The 14,417-nt window shown below is 45.1% G+C and overlaps 1 protein-coding gene across 1 annotated transcript in view; it reads right to left on the minus strand.

Moving 5' to 3' along the window:
• Positions 1-14,417, minus strand: part of LOC115094675 (RNA-binding protein 44-like) — a 276,873-nt gene that overhangs the window by 142,666 nt on the left and 119,790 nt on the right. The gene's annotated exons all lie outside the window — the stretch shown is intronic.

Raw genomic sequence — 14,417 nt, forward strand, 5'->3', positions numbered from 1 at the left:
CAGGAGGATTACTGAGATGTTCACCGGATCTAGAGGCAATATAAAAAGCCTTAGTAATAGGGGGAATAGCTTCCTGTGATACTTTAAGTACCTCCACATAAAATTTCCTAAGAATTTCAATAGGTGAAATAGTTGATGACTTAGGAAAATTTAGAATGCTTAAATTCAACCATCTAGAATTATTTTCTAAAGATTCTAACCTACGCTGATTACATTCATGCCCTTTAATCAAAGCCATATCACTTTTTCCTAAAGTTTCACACTGTTTTTCCAGCTTAGATATATGTTCTGTATTATTCTTAATAGTTGTATCATGCCCCCAAAACCTAAGGTTGAATAGAACCAACAGCCTTAGAAATATTTTCAATTTTAGTCCCAAGAGAAAGTTCTAAACCTTTAATGGCTGTCCAAAGTGTTTCCATGGTAATCTGTGTAGGTATTTCAGGCAAGTTTGGAGAAACTCTCAAAGCAGATGTCATCAGAGGATTAGAAGCCTCTATCATTGCCTGGGAACCCAATATAGCAGGTTCCCCCCCCCACACCCAGGAGAAACCTGTAAGGCTCCATTTAGCTGTAACTGGTCCTCCTGTGAAGCTGCTAAAAGCGCAAAGTCCGGTTTAGGTGGCAGGCAGAAGTCAGGGCTAAGGGTGGTGGAATTCCCCTAAGTGGAAGGCAGGGTAACACTCATGCCCATTCCAAGCAACCCTAAAGGTGTACTGGTCCCCAAAGGTTGCAGAAACCCATCAATAGTCAGCTGGGACACTGGAGGGAGAGGAACTGTGAGGTTGGAAGGAAAAACATGGGCAGTCCCTTTCCTCTTCTTCCCCATATGAATTCAGCGGGTTTATGCTCAGTGGAAAAACAAAGAGGAGAGAAAGGAGAACTTACTTGGAGGAGGCTTATAGTGACGAGAAGGAGTAGTCAGAGTTTCAAGGTAGGCTTGATAGATGTTCAAGTTAAAAGAAAGCTGCGTGCCCCTTTGGCTAGCAGGGCCGTTTTAAGGCCCCTCTGATGTCCTGCGCTGATGATGTCAGGGCGCTGGGCCTGCCCTCGGCTAAGCCCTGTTGGAGATCCAATTAATGCTGCTCTGCCGGAATGGCTACCAGTACCTCCTCTCGGCTCTCACTCCTCTCCCAGTCCCAATATCAGTGCCACTAGCTGGGCCATTTTAAGACCCCTCCGATGTCCCGTGCTGGGCCTGCCCTCAGCTAAGCCCCATCAGAAAACCAAGTAATGCTGCTCTCCCGGAATGGCTGCCGGTACCTCCTCTCGGCTCACTCCTCTCCCAGTCCCCCTTCTGAGTGTTTTGATAGAGGGTTAAGAAAGAGAGAGAGATTCCAAAGTCCTTGATAAATGTTTATTGAAGAATGAATTGCCCAGTAGATGCCCGCCTCTGGCCTGAGTTTCACCCATAAATAGGGGGCTGCTTCAGGGGCAGGGCCGGTGCAAGGGGATTTGGCGTCCTAGGCACCTTCAGCCTTGCGCCACTACCCCACCCTCCCAACCTCCCCCTCCACCCCCAAAAAAAACCTCACAAAACACCTAGTTCAGTGGGGACCCCGGGAGCGATGTGAAGCTCCCGGGTCGTCGGCTGCCACTAACCAAAATGGCGCCGGTGGCCTTCAGCCCCTACCATGTGACAGGGGCTACCGGTGCCATTGGTTGGCCCCTGTCACATGGTAGGATCTAAAGGCCACCGGCACCATTTTGGCTAGTGGCAGATCACTCCCGGGCCCTCCGCTGGACCACCAGGAGAGCATCGGGAGGATGGCACAAGGGGGGGGGAAGCAGGGTGAGGAGGGGGCTGGGCAGAATTTGAAGGGGCACTTTTTGCCCTTTCAAAATTCTGCCGCCTGAAGTGGGCGCGAGTGGCAGCGGCGCCCCCTAAGTCTCGGCGCCCTAGGCACAGGCCTAGCTCGCCTAGTGGTTCCTCTGGCCCTGTTCAGGGGCTGTTCAGGCAAAAAAAAAGTTACTTAATTATCAGTGTTCATATTAAGCATTCGGTACCTATGGCTCCATCCCACCTCACACACAGCAAATCCAGCCTAATTTGGTGTTTTCTGCACAACTCTTGGGCCTTCTTCTTTAGATCCTCAATTAGGACACAAGGATGCCAGGGGACCTGTTTCTTGGGTCCAGTTTTGATAGAGGATAGCCCCCACCACAAGAGTGAAGATATGTACCACCTTCTCAGGATCTAAACTGATGGAACCAGACAGAAGTATGGAGTTCCTCTCCTTTTCTTGTTGAAATCGGGTATACAGGATTTGTATTTCTTTCTTTCTTTCTTTTTATTTATTAAAGGCTTTTATATACCGACTTTCTTGATACAAATCAAATCAACTCGGTTTACATCGAACTAAGCGATAACTATAACCAACCAATCAACAAGAGACAATTTAAAAGGAGCATAAAGTTACATAATAACAAGGATGCCTTAACTGGGAGTAGGAAAAAAAGAGAGGGAGAACGAAGATAAAGTACTATATACAATAGAGTATGGGAGGGAGTCAAGGAGCCGACCTCATGATAACTTGTGAGCGTAATTTAGCGTTTGTTTATTTACATAAGTGACGGAACAATTCTAAGTCAGGCTGTTGGGCTAGTGGCGGGGAAGGCTCAGCAGAACAGCCATATCTTTAGTTTCTTTTTGAAAGTTAGTAGACAAGTTTCCTGCCTGAGGTCCGGAGGCATGGCGTTCCAGATGGAGGGACCTGTGATAGAGAATGTCCTGTCTCTGATATTTGAGTGGTGTACAATTTTGATTGGAGGAACATGTAAGGATCCCTTGTAGGCATCCCTTAAGGATCTGGCCGTCGAGTGCAATTTGAGAGGGTGTAGTAGATCAAGAGGTGTCTGATGGTGAATATTTTTGTGGATAATTGTCAGTGATTTATGGAGAATCCTGAAGTTTACTGGGAGCCAGTGAAGATCTTTTAGAATGGGAGAGATATGCGTTCTCCGATTGGTATTCACCAAAATTTTCGCCGCTGCATTTTGGAGCAACTGGAGGGGTTTTATAGTAGAAGCTGGGAGACCTTGCAAGATGGAGTTGCAGTAGTCAATCTTGGAGAACAGAATGGCTTGGAGGACAGATCTGAAATCGTAATGGAATAGGAGCGGTCTGAGTTTTTTGAGTACTTGTAGCTTGTAGAAGCACTCCTTTGTGGTGTGTTTTATAAATTGCTTTAGGTTCAAGTGACTATCAATAATGACTCCAAGATCTCTGGCGTGGGATATTTGTATGTTAGATTGCAGTTGGTGATGGAAGGGGACTGCCTTCTGGGGTGATTAGCAATAGTTCTGTCTTGGAAGTGTTGAGCACCAGGTTGAGGCTTGAAAGGTGATGGTTGATCATTTGCAGGTGAGAGTTCCATAACTTTGCCTAACATAACATTGCCATTTCCATAACATTAACATTCCTTAACATTCCATAACATTCCATTAACATTCCATAACATTAACATTAACATTCCATTAACATTCCCATAACATTGCCCTACCACGTTCAAGAAAAGACTCAAGACATGGCTGTTCGGCCAAGCATTCCCATAATTTCTTGAGTCATCCATAGCTTCCACAGACTGTCACAGACTATCGCTACCCATGACCTAAGTTTATGTTTACTCAGCCACAGTAACTTCTTCCCCCCCTCCTCCCTCCATTAGTTAATTTCCCTCTTATTTTAGCTTGATACCCCTTTAATCCAATTCGTTGTAACTGCACACATTGTTCTTTTTTTCCTAGTTATGTTCTCCAAGTTGTTCACATCCTTGTTCATTGTAAGACATATTTGTCAATATTTGCTACTTGTTGTAATGTAAACCGAAATGATAAGTAACCCTGTTACTTGAACTTCGGTATAAAAAAAGTTATAAATAAATTAAATAAATAAATTTGAGTGTTGAGTCCAGTAAATTGGATATGGGGATTAAAATTTGAACATTGTCTGCGTATATATAGAACTTAAGTTTTAGATTTGAGAGTAAATGGCAGAGAGGGAGTATGTAGATGTTAAACAGGGTGGGCGATAAGGAGGAGCCCTGGGGGACTCCGAATGGGGCGTTAGTGTGAGAGGATTCCTTGTTATTGATTTTAACCTTATAGCTTCTATTGCTAAGGAAGGAGTCGAACCATCTAAGAGCTGATCCTGCAATTCCTATGTCTGATAGCCGGTTTAGAAGGGTATTATGATTTACAGTATCGAAAGCTGCAGAGATGTCGAGAAGGGCTAGGAGGAACGATTGTCCTTTATCAAAGCCAATGTATATTTGATCAAGGAGTGAGATGAGGAGGGTTTCGGTATTCATCCTTTCCCGTAATGAGGAACTCAAACTTTTTTCTGATAAGATTGTGTTCCTTTTCCAGATCTTTCCATTTGGACCTTTCTTGTCCCAGCTGTTCACACAATTGCTGATAAACTACTTTAAGGGTATTTTTTTGGAGACGGTGTGGAGTGGTATGAGTTCTTGTGGATTCCTTGCAAAGTGTTTGCAGTCTTGGAAGGATGGAGGCCACAATCATTGGGCGAGGCGACCCCTTGGCTTCTCTACAAACTTTGGTAATTCCAGGTCTCCACTGGACGAGTTCAGGCATGGACCAGACAAATTATGGCTGATGTAGGTGAAAACTGATGACTTCCGTGGGTGAGGGACCAACACGTATTGTAAGGGGCACCATGGAACAGGTGACCCATCCCGGTAGAGAGTCTCCATAGACAGACAAAAGTACTAAGGGAGGCATCGTGGGAACGGTCGGGATTTGGAGTTGCTCAAGAAACTCTTGTTGTATAAAGTTCCCCCCCCCCCCCCCCCCCAAGAGCTGGAGTCCACCAAAGCTTGGGTGAAGTAACGTATAGAAGCTTGCTGCAAGGATACAGGCAAGAGGAGCTGGGGCATCAATGCAATGAGTCCTAAGGTCACTTGCCCAACCGATTCTGGGTGTTGCATCCTCCTGCTTTTCTAAGAACACTGAGCAGCACAGTACAGGCAGAAGCATAGCTGCTGCATCGGGTCCTCTCCCTGGATGCCAAACTTCAGCAACCCAATTGCATGGGCTCTTCTGGCAACAGGATCACTAGCATAGCAAAATCAGGAGGAAGAAAGGATTGAAGCGACGGGGCCCAGGTTATGTCTTTCTTTCTCCAGTGTCCCTCTTGGGACCTCTCTTGGAGGCATCTATCTTCCCCGTGAGGTCAAAAAGTACTTCCAGAGAGGTGGGCAGCTCCCAGCTGGCAAGCTCATCCTTAATTCAGGGAGAGACACCTTCAAGAAAGATGTGAAGGAGACAGTCTTCCTGCCAACTGAGCTCTGATGCCAGGGTTCTAAACTCAATGGCATACTCTGCCAGCATTCTGATGCCTTGTTGGAGATGGAGTAAATATAAATTCCTAATAGTTGTATGACCGGGCTTCTCAAAACATTTTTAAACAGCTCAGTGAACTGTTGCAAGTTCTGCAGCAATGGGTTTGTCTGCTCCCAGAGGGGAAAGGCCCATGCTAGGGCCTTCCTGTCCAAAAGAGAGAGGATGTATGTAGTCTTCATTAAGTCGCCCAGGAATAGCGATACTTGCTGGTTAAAGTGCATCTGGCACTGGTTCAGGAACCCCCAGCATTGCTTGGTATCCCCAGCATATCAGTCATGGTATAGGACATTCGGTGATTGGTGGCGGCGTGGGTACTGCTGCTAGTGGTGGCGGGAAAGGTCAAGGTGTCCAAACGTGCAGTGAAACAATTCATGTCTGCAAAATCATCAACCTCTCACTTGATGAAGGAATAATGCCTGATAACTTGAAGGGTGCCATAATCAAACCAATCATTAAGAAAAAGAACAGCGACCCACTAAATCTCAACAACTATAGACCAGTATCCAACCTACCCCTAATAGCAAAATTAATTGAAAAAACAGTACAAAAGCAACTGTCAAACCACCTTGAAGATAATAACATATTATACCCAGCACAACACGGATTCCGCAAACACTACAGTACAGAGACCTTATTATTAGCTCTATCAGATACTATATTAAGAGGCTTTGACACAGGATCACACTACATCCTGGTTCTACTAGATCTCTCCGCAGCATTCGACACGGTAAATCAATACTAATCAATAGACTGAAAGAAATAGGACTCACTAACAAAACAATAAACTGGTTTGAATCTTACTTAAACAACAGATATTTTCAAGTCCAAATCAATAACACACTTTCAGACAAAGTCTCACTGCTAACAGGTGTCCCACAGGGATCAGCCTTGTCCGCAACACTCTTTAATATTTACTTACTACCAATATGTCATCTACTAGCAGGACTTGGAATCACACATTACATATATGCAGATGATATACAACTACCTTACCACCCTCCTCACTAACCTCCACATCAAGCATTTTATTTATGCGGACGATGTGCAACTTATTTTCCCTTTCTCTGACTCTCTCCTTACTGCCCTTCGCAACTGGGAATCCTGTCTCTCAGCCATCAACAAATTACTAAATGACATGCAACTAGCGCTAAACCCCAGCAAGACTGAACTTTTAATTATATCTAACAGGCCACCGCTCCCAGACATCCCACCTGCATACTCTTCCACAAGTTTCCCATCACATGTTCGCAACCTTGGTGTTTTCATTGATAACCATCTTACATTCAAACCTTTCATTAAATCTATCATTAAGGAATGCTATTTTAAGCTCCAAACCATAAAAAAACTCAAACCACTGCTACACTTTTCTGATTTCCGCACTGTACTACAGTCTATCATTTTATCTAAGGTAGACTATTGTAATGCACTCTTTCTAGGCATCCCCGCTACCCATACCAAACCCCTACAACTACTACAAAATGCTGCCGCCAGGATACTATCTAACTCTAAAAAAAGAGATCACATCACCCCTACACTTATCGAACTTCATTGGCTCCCTATACACTCTCGAATTCTCTATAAAGCCTGTTCCATCATCCACAAAAGTCTGTTGAACTCTAACCTGAATTGGATTAACCCCCCACTCCTCCCCCATACCTCAAATAGACCCACACGTACTGCCCTCCAAGGAACCCTACGTGCACAACCTATCAAATCTTTCAAATTATCATCCACTATAAACAGAGCTTTCTCCCTAGCTGGCCCCTCTATATGGAACTCCCTGCCTCCTGATATACGCCTGGAATCATACACACCCACTTTCAAAAAAAAACTGAAAACATGGCTCTTCCAGCAAGCTTACCACACATCACCTCCCATTACATAAATCCCTACTGATTAAATAAGAAGTGATTCTCCTAGAATCTGATACGCGACTTAGGATTTAATTCTCGGATTACGTTGTATGCCTATCGATTTTGTACTTTGACTCGGCTATTTATGTACTTATCTATTGTATATAGTTTTGATGATACGTATATAGTGATTTTGCTGTTCTCAGTTTTATGCAAGGGCCCTGCCCAAAAGTTAACCTGTTTGCAATGTTATATGTAAGGGTTCTGCCCAATGGTTCCTGTTTAATTGTAAACCGATACGATGTGTGAACGGCTATCGGTATAAAAAAAGACATTAAATAAATAAATAAATAAATACTGTTACCCATTGTAAACACTATTGAGGAAACAATGAAACTAGCCAATATGTACCTGGAAATAATCAAACAGCTACTAAATCAAATGGAACTGGTCATAAACATTGACAAAACTGAATTCCTACACCTTGAACGCAAAAAGATACATCCTATACAACCCACAATCATAACCAAAAATAATCAAGCTGTGGAATTAGCAACAAAAGTACGGAATCTGGGAGTAATAATTGACCCTGAATTAAACATGAAACAGCACATCTCTCAGAAATTAAAAGAAGGATACGATAAACTGATGACACTGAGAAGACTAAAACCCCTGCTAACGATAAACAATTTTCACACAGTTCTACAAGCAATGATATTCACAAGTACAGACTATTGCAATTCTTTGCTACTAGGGCTACCACAATCAACAATTAGACCACTGCAAATATTGCAAAATTCCGCTGCTAGAATTTTGACTGGCAAAAAAAGAAGTGACCACATTACAGGAACACTGGCCGAACTACACTGGCTTCCAATTGAACAAAGAATTCAATACAAAGCATTATGTATAATCCACAAACTAATTCACGATGAGAAAGCTGACTGGCTCAATACAGCATTACGTGTACACATCCCAAACAGAAACCTGAGATTCACCAATAAAGCTCTACTAACCATACCCTCTGTTAAATCAGCACGCCTTACTCAGGTGAGAGAAAGAGCACTGTCACTGGCTGGTCCTGTGCTATGGAACACCATGCCACTCGAGTTGAGACGACAGAGAGACTTTAAATTATTCAGAACCAACTTGAAAACATGGCTTTATAAACAAGCTTTTTGTATAGACAAAGAGAAGGAGAAATACAGCTGAGTGAAAAGGTCGCACCAAACAAATAAGTTGTTTTTAACCGTAAAATATATCATTACATTAAAATTCAAATCAATATTTCTTAAAATACATATAGGTTTAATTTATACACATAGTTTATTACGAAAATGTTACCGTACTTTGATGGCACATGGTTAACTTGTAAATCTATACTATTCATATTTTACTTTATCGTGCCTCCATGTAAACCGTTGTGATGGTTACCTAACTTAACGACGGTATAGAAGAATTTTGAAATAAATAAATAAATAAATAAACTAGAAGTTTCAAGCCTGTCTGTAGTGCCTGCAATTTCTGGGCTAGGTTGGGAATGGCCTTTAATGTGGTCAGTCTGCTGGAGTCCATGGCCTTAGCAATCTGTTGTGGGCGTGGACCCTTTGACCGAGGTGGAGTTGGCGCAACCTACACGGTGGAACCTGCAGATCCCCACCGTCAACTGGCAAAGTCGGATGAGGCAGAGGCCCAACTGTAGTTTTGTCTATAGCAGCCCACATTCATCTTCAGCTGATCCGTCGGGTGCTGGGGCTGGCAGGTCTTAGTAAGGTCCTCTGCTGATGAAGAGAAGATTCTTGGGTCATGGCAGGAATGCAGAAGAAGTCAAAGGCAGACATGGGTCAGGGCAGGCAGCGTTCAAGCAAGGTCCCATAATCAGGCAGTGATCAGTGGCAGGCAGCATGAAAGAGAAGTCCAGTAAGCATGCTGAGGTTATACCAGGTATCCATTCAAGGGAAGGCAGGATGGATAGGCAGGGCAGGAAATGAGGAACAACACAGGAGGCCAGGGACACAGAAGAACTGAACTGAAGACTGACTCCAGGAGCTAATGGACGATCGAAGACCACAGGAACCAAGGGCCACAATGAAGACAAGGAGCTGAAGATATGAAGAAAACAAGGACCTGAAGACACAGAGAAGACCAGGAACTGAAGACAGGCTGAGGCAACTCACTCTACACAGGCTGTAGTGACCTGTTGCTGAGACAGTGAATCAGAGACAGAAAAACCTTTTATAAGCCCAAGGATCATCTCAGGGGATGCAGGGCTTTTCCCGCCACAGTCCCTTTAAGCCTGAGAGGAGTTGCGGATGCCAAGGGTGGACGCGCCGTGCAGGAACCATCAGCGGCATCTCGCTGCATCAGATAAAGGCAGTTGGCTGGAAGAAGATCGCTGGCAGCGTCCTGTCACATGTGCTGGCAGCATCCTGCCACAAGTTGGGCTGGGCTGGAGTTAAGCTCATTGGTGCATGGGGCAACCCACAGACTGCCAATCGCAACATAAGGCCTTTCTTTATCTTGTGGCCTCCAGGCCTGCTCTTACCTTATACCCTGCTCTGTGGCCAACTCCTTGCCTAGTGGCCTCCAGGCCTTCTATATTGCTACCTTCTGACCTCAGTATTATCTGTTCTGTGTTGTCCTTGTCCGCTCCTGCCCTTATTGCCTTTTCTAGTCCTGCTTTTGTCTGCCTTGCACAGCCTTGCCCTTAGCTGGTCTTATCATGCTTTGCCCAGTCCAGTTCCTAGTATCCATTCTCTGCTTTCCCTTGCCTAATCTATGTCTGTATCCAGACCCAGTCCCTGCTCAGTATCCTGCTCAAGCCTGTGTCTGTATCCAGTCCCTGCTCAGTAACCTGCCCAAGCCTGTGTCTGTATCCAGTCCCTGCTCAGTATCCAGCCCAGCCTACGTCTGTATCCAGTTGCAGCCCTTGTTTAGTACCCCATTACCCTCATGTTCCAGTATATAGTCTGCAGTTCCAGCCTGAGCCTGCCCAGTCTTGTCCAGCCTGCCCAGACTCATGATGTTCTGCCACTGAAGCCAAGCCTACAGATCCCCAGAACCCAAGGCAAAAGATAAACCCAAGCCTTGCCCGGCGGACCTGCAGCACATCTGAGGGCATGACCCCTGACCCCAGCCTGCACCACCATGACAGCACGTATTTTCACTTTCATGTGCGCATATACGCATATAAAAAGGGGCAGTCTAGGGACATTCTGGGACGAGGCTAATGATTATGAGAGTAAGATGCTATTTTAAAAGACACTTGCACACTTATATTTTCCAATTTAATCGCTTATTTTTACATCTGTAATTGTCTGGAGTAAGTGATATTAAATGCGTTTATTATCTAGTACTGACAGAATGGGAGGTCTGAGTGGACTGGTGGGAGTTCAGGCTTAAAAACCAGAAGGAATGATGGCAAGGAGAAGCACTGGGCAAACTGATGAACTAATTGGTAAACTGGTTAATTTCCTTGATACGCACATGTTTTAAAACTGGCAGACTTACGCGTGTAGATCAGGACTTACACAAGTAAATAGTTTACTTTCACGTGTAATATATATGCACGTATATATATAAATAGCTGGAAAAGTACACGTACAATCTATTGATATATGTGTATGTTGTGTGATAAGATTATGCATATTTTATTAAATGCGCACATATTATATGCATGGTATTATAAAATACAATAGAAAATTGGTGTATAGTGGGGGTGGATTGTGTCATTTTCCTTTTGTATCGTTTTTTTGCTTGATTTCTTTTTTTAAAATGGTTCGCTGGGGTTTTTCTCGTTTTTCCCTAATTTCATGGTTAGAGAGCAATAAGTTCTGTTTCTGAGCACTAAATGGACTTAGTGCGCACTAATAGAACTTAGGGGCGGATTTTAAGAGCCCTGCTCGCCGGTGCGCCTATTTTACATAGGCCTACCGGCGCGCGCAGAGCCCCAGGACTCGCGTAAGTCCCGGGGTTTTCAGAGGGGGGCGTGTCGGGGGCGTGTCAGAGGGCGGGCCCGATCCGCGCGGAGTTTTCGGGGCGTGTCGGGAGCGTTTCGGGGGCGGGCCCGGGGGTGTGGTTACGGCCCGGGGCGGACCGAGGGTGTGGCCACGCCCTCCGGACCCGCCCCCAGGTTGCGTCCCGGCGCGCTAGCGGCCCACTGGCGCTCGGGGATTTACATCTCCCTCCGGGAGGCGTAAATCCCCCGACAAAGGTAAGGGGGGGGTTTAGACAGGGCCGGGCGGGTGGGTTAGGTAGGGGAAGGGAGGGGAAGGTGAGGGGAGGGCAAAAGAAAGTTCCCTCCGAGGCCGCTCCGATTTCGGAGCGGCCTCGGAGGGAATGGAGGTAGGCTGCGCGGCTCGGCGCGCGCCGGCTATACGGAATCGATAGCCTTGCGCGCGCCGATCCCGGATTTGCGCGGCTACGCGCGTATCTACTAAAATCCAGCGTACTTTTGTTTGCGCCTGATGCGCCAACAAAAGTATGCCAAATCGCACTATTTGAAAATCTACCCCTAAGTGTGCAGTAATGTCGCATTGTCTATTTTGTTTTAAACAAATGCACATCCCTAATAGCAAATATGCGTGCAGACACATATACACATATGTGCCACCATGCACAGTTGTTTAAAAGTTATTCTCTTAAGTGGTAACTTTCAAAGGGACGAACGAGCGCACGTGTGCACGTTTGCTGGCGCACACACATGGACACACCGATTTTATAACATGCGCATGTTATAATATTGTCTTCCCATGTGTTCATTTGCACACAATTTTATATCGTCATGCGCACGTGCGCACAAATGCCGTCTCGAACACATAAGTGGGAGGAATTTTAGTAGATGTGCGCGGCAACGCATTAGGCCTATCCCTGTTCCCGTACCTAACTAGCATCCCATTTACCCTCCTAACCCCGACCCTTAAAACCTTGCTAACTACCCTTTTTTTAAAAATGTATGTATTTACATGTAGCCCGTAGCAGAAGCAAGTTATGCGGTTGTGGGATCCTGGCACTCTCTAGTGCACGTAACTGACTGCATGCTACAATCCCAGCCCGCCCATGCCCTAGCCAGACCACCCCTTGTCATGCCCTTTTTTCGGCAAACCTTTTTTAGCCACCCACAAGAGATATGCGCATGGCTGCGGGCCTTTTAAAATCCGCAAGGCGCACACATATGCGAGTCACATGCATATCTCCTGGTTTTTCCATGCGCACTCCTTTTAAAATGTGGCTCTAAGCATATATGTTTAAAATAAAAAAAACAGAAGAGCAAGGGCCAAAAACATGGCTAACCACAAATTGAGCTCGATACAAAAATTAAATTGTCTACCAAAAATCAAATAAGATTCTCTGTTAAAGATTTGAAAAGCATAAAATTTGTTCGAGCAATAAGAAAATGTAAATGTATATAATGTCAAAATATCTCATGAGCCCTACTGCATCTGGACAGCTTCTTCAGGGTCTTCCATCTCATCTTTGATGAGCCTGTGCGAGCCTGGTCAACAGCCTCAGAATTCCTGCAAATTCGTCAGGGATTCAAGACTGTCTTGAATATGCCATATAGTTTGGCCTCACAGCTTTAGTAGAGAGACGATCACCTAATTGCTATTTTCCAACAGAGCTTATCGAAGCCCATTAAGGATGAGTTGGCCGGACAGGATCCACTGGAGACACTGGATGACCTTATCATACTGGCCATCAGGTTGGATCTCTGATTCTGGGAGTGGGCTAAGGAATTAGGACAAGCCCGACGCCCAAACAACTGGCAGCCCAATTCCAGTGACCAATAACTCCAATCAGGGTGGTGGAGCCTCAGGACCCACCTGATGAGCCCAGGTAGATGGATCATCTATGCTTCTCTCCAGAGAAATGCCAGCAATGCAGACATCTCAATCTGTGTTTATACTGTGCTGGAGCTGGGCATTTTGCAGCCAATTGCACCATTAAGCCGTAAAACTTTCGGGCCAAGAGTTGATAGTAAAGGCCACCCTAGGTCGATAATGTACTTCTTCCCAGATTCTATTACCAGTGTGTCTGGTCCTTAGCAATGCCAATATACATCTTCTGACCTTTCCTGGTCATGGGCGCGGCTGGAAGTTTTATTGAAGAGGCATTGGTAGACTAATAAGGCATTCCAACTGAGCCCTTAAAGACAGCGTTTACCTTGCCTCCATATCTGGAGAACCCCTGCCGGGGCGGATTATCCAGGCCACAACCATGCTTCAGATGTATACCGGCCTCCTCCATCAGGAACTTTTTCGTTTATACACCTTGCCTAAGGCAGTTAATGAAGTAATCGTAGGCCTACCTTGGTTGATTCAACACTGAACCCAGGTTGAATCAGCCAACCCAGGTTGAATCAGCCAACCCAGGTTGAATCAGCCAACCCAGGAGGGCTATCTGCCATGAACAATGTCTGACCAGAATGCAGCCTCCTACCCTTGAGCTCAGCTGCGTCACACCCACGGTGCCTGGCCTACCACCACCCTATTTGGATTTTGCAGATGTCATCACTAAAAATCAGGCCGAGGTCTTGCCCCCACATTGGGACTATGATTGCCCAATCGACCTCGTCCTGGGGAAAGATGCCCCCACAGAGAAGGGTTTATTCACTGTCTGCCCCAGAGACCGAGGCTATATCTCAATTAATTTGATAAAACCTGAAGAGAGGCTTTATTCATCAATCTTCCTCCCCTGCAGGGGCTGGATTTTTCTTCATAGGGAAGAAAGAGGGCTCCCTTCGCCCTTGTATAGACTACTGGAGCCTTAACGCAATTACTAAGAAAAGTTGCTACCCATTACCACTTATCATGGAACTTTTTGATCTGCTCCAAGGAGTTCAAATTTTCACCAAGCAGAACTTGAGGGGGGGCATACAATTTGATCCAAATCCAGGAGGGTCATAATTGGTAACTACCTTTAACACTAGGGATGTCCATTATGAATATCTGATCATGCTCTTCAGATTATGTAATGCGCCTGTGGTCTTTCAAGCCATAGCAAATGAGATATTCCAGGACTTTCTTCACTTTCATATTGTTGTCTACCTGAACAATACCCTCATTTTCTCAAAGACACTGAAACAGCACCAGGGATATGTGAGACAGGTCTTACAATGGCTGCGAGAGCACCAGCTTTACGACAAACTAGAGAAATGTTCATTCAAACAAATGGAGCTACCCTTTTTGAGATATATTATTT

This window comes from Rhinatrema bivittatum, chromosome 6, assembly GCF_901001135.1.
Source record: "Rhinatrema bivittatum chromosome 6, aRhiBiv1.1, whole genome shotgun sequence".
In the NCBI taxonomy this organism is placed as follows: Eukaryota; Metazoa; Chordata; class Amphibia; order Gymnophiona; family Rhinatrematidae; genus Rhinatrema; species Rhinatrema bivittatum.